Raw genomic sequence first — 3,492 nt, 5'->3', positions numbered from 1 at the left:
AAGGGTCGATCCCACGGAGATTGTCGGCTTGAAGCAAGCTATGGTCATCCTTGTAAATCTCAGTTAGGCGGATTCAAATGGTTATAATGCTTTAATAATTAAAATATAAATAAAACAGAAAATAAAATAGAGATACTTATGTAATTCATTGGTGGGAATTTTAGATAAGCGTCTGGAGATGCTTTGTTGCTTCTGAACTTCTGCTTTCCTACTGCCTTCTTCCAACCATGCATTACCTCCTTCCATGGCAAGTTGTATGATCCTCTCGGATGAAAACAAACCCATATGCGCTGTCACCGCACGGCTAATCATCTGTCGGTTCTCGCTGGCGTCGGAATAGGACCATTGTCCTTTTGCACACTGTCACTGTGCCCAACATTCGCAAGTTTGAAGCTCGTCACAGTCATCCCTTCCCAAATCCTACTCGGAATACCACAGACAAGGTTTAGACTTTCCGGACTCAGGAATGCTGCCAATGGTTCTAGCCTATACCACGAAGATACTAATCTCACGGACTTGGTCCATGTATTAGATATCCAAGAGTGTATACTCCAGCTGTCGTCCAATGACTACGTTGAACATCATGTAGATCGCTTTGTGGTTGTCAGGCACGCGATATTGGCTAAGCGAGTAACGAAGATTGGATGATTATCACGGGTCACCCCTTCATTCTGACTTAACTGAATTAAGAACAAGTGTATATCTTGGAGAAGAAGTAGGCGTGAATGGAAGGAAAAACAGTAGTAATTACATTAATTCATGAAGAAGGGTAGAGCTCCACACCTTAATCTATGGGGTGTAGAAACTCCACCGTAGAAAATACATAAGTGAAAAAGGTTTAGGCATCGCTGTGAGGCCAGCCTCCCAAATGATAGTCTATGATTACATCCGTTCCAAAAGATGGTCAAAAGACTCCTAAATAAATCACTAAAAGTAGTTTTTATACTAAACTAGTAGTCTAGGTTTACCGAAAATGAGTAACTAAGTGCAGATAGTGCAAAAATCCACTTTCGGGGCCCACTTGGTGTGTGCTTGGGCTGAGCATTTAAGCTTTTTTGTGCTTAGGATTTTCCTGGAGTTAAACGCCAGCTTTGGTGCCAGTTTGGGCGTTTAACTCCAATTTTGGTGTCAGTTTGGGCGTTTTACGCCAAGATATTTTAGGCTGACTTTGAACGCCAGTTTCGGCCAACAAATCTCGGGCAAAGTATGGACTATTAAATATTGCTGGAAAGCCCAAGATGTCTACTTTCCAACGCAATTGAGAGCCTGCCAATTGGGCTTCTGTAGCTCAAGAAAATTCTTTTCGAATGCAGCAGGGTCAGAATCCAACAGCATTTGCAGTCCTTTTTAAGCCTCTGAATCAAATTTTTGCTCAGGTCCCTCAATTTTAGCCAGAAAATACCTGAAATCACAGAAAAATACACAAACTCATAGTAAAATCCAGAAATGTGATTTTTGAATAAAAAATAATAAAAATATAATAAAAAGTAAATAAAACATACTAAAAACTATGTAAAAACAATGCCAAAAAGGGTATAAATTATCCGCTCATCAAATGCCAATTTGGATTATGGAGTAATTTCCACCCCTTGGCTTGGGTGAAATGAGTGTATGAATTACTAGAGCCATAATGTCTAACATTTAGTGATAATTCTTGGGTTGTTAATTGTTCTTGTTCCCACTAACGCTAATTTGTTACTAAGGTAATTAGCAAGCAAGCTAGGATTTGTGGGTTAGGAACACTTATGCTCATTTAACTTACTCTCCCATGTGAGGGTTGACTTAGTGAGATTAATCCATCATAATTATCATACTTGTGGTTATGACAAGGAAGGGATTCCATAACTCATCCCAAGTCAAGGTTTCATTTATGTTTTGAACCACTTTTCCATTACTTTTTAGAATTACTTGTTTATATTACATACATAGTTCTTTTATTCCTTTATTATTTTATTAATTGCAATTTTGTCTAGTTCTTTTATTTCTTTATTGCTTCGTTATCATTGAAAACCCTTTTGATCTTCACAACCAATTTTATGCACTTGTTGTCACTAGTTCCTAGGGAGAACAACCCGGGAGTCTAAATACTCAGTTTATATTTGCTTTGCATTGTGACAATCTTTAAAATAATAATTTGACTATTGGCCAATTGTTGGTTCGGAGCAATACTTGCAACGAAGATTTATTTGGAGAAAATCCTAACCTACAACTTGGTATTTTTCAAATTTTAGCGCCTTTGCCGGGGAGCTAGCGTCATGAGTGCTATATTTTAGTTGTTGTAAATATGTCCATAGTGTGAATAGATACTTTTTGGTTTGCTTGTTTTTGCTATTAATTAGGATTTTGTTTCTTTTGTTACTTGATGTCTTTAGTTTTTATTTTCTATTTTCTCTATGAGTTATCACCCTCTTGGTTTGGAGTTTGGTTGTGATCATTTTGTAGGACTTGATAACTTAAAATTTGGATTGCATCATGGAATTGGAGCATCAATTTTGGAAGGAGCCACCTCCTCTATACTACAATGAGCCAAACCTTCCCCAATATGCACACCCAAATCATGGTTATGGTGGGTTTCACAATGATTACATACCTTCACCGCCATATGCCTATAACTCATACCCCCAACATAACCCTCAATCACCACATTTTCAAACACCACACCAATACCAACAACCACATTCTTACATACCACCTCAAAACACCTACCAACATGAATCACCTCCTACCTATACAACTTTTCTCCCAAATTATGAACCTCAATTTTCACCCCAATGTGAAGCTTTCCCACCCTTGGCCCAAGACCTTCAAGCCTTTCTCCAAGAGCAAGAAGGATTTCGAAGGACACAAGGGCAATTCGTGGCTACCATAGCCGAAGCGGTGAACCACTTGGTTCTTCTACTCACATCCGATCAAGACACTCCTCTTAGAGGATGTGAGGAAACAATTGATGGGCGTAGAGAAGAGGAGAGCATGGAGCCACAAGGGAAAGAAAAAGCGTTAGAGCATGAAGTGAAACAAGAGGGAGAAAAGGAAGTATGTGAACCGGAGGAGAGAAAGGGAGAATCGGGGGAGATTAATCAAGATGAGGATTCCATCATTGATGATTTTTTGTCCTCCTTGGTGAATCCCCTTAATGATCCTAATGAGCCTTTTCCCATTGAGTTTGAGAAAGACATGGAGGTAGACTTCTCAAAACCTCCTTGTTATGATGTGAGTGATGGGGAAGAGGAAGAAGAGGTTGGTGAGGAAGGAGTTGACAACCAAGAGCACATTGAGTGGGTGGCAATTTTACCTATGAGCTTCATTGGCCCCATTAATATGCTATCTTGGAAACGGACTACCAACTCAAGATCTTTCTTGGGGTTGGTGAATGGTAGAGAAAGAAATGTTGGTTGCCAAGTGAATCCAAGATTCGTCAAGAAAATCCATTCAAGACTTGTTCAAGCATGGTGTGAAGCACAATTGGGTGATTTCCGGAGAGTATTCGGTGGC

This window comes from Arachis ipaensis, chromosome B9, assembly GCF_059453495.1.
Source record: "Arachis ipaensis isolate K30076 ecotype BB chromosome B9, ASM5945349v1, whole genome shotgun sequence".
NCBI classification, from domain to species: domain Eukaryota; kingdom Viridiplantae; phylum Streptophyta; class Magnoliopsida; order Fabales; family Fabaceae; genus Arachis; species Arachis ipaensis.
This window is presented reverse-complemented; position numbering follows the sequence as displayed.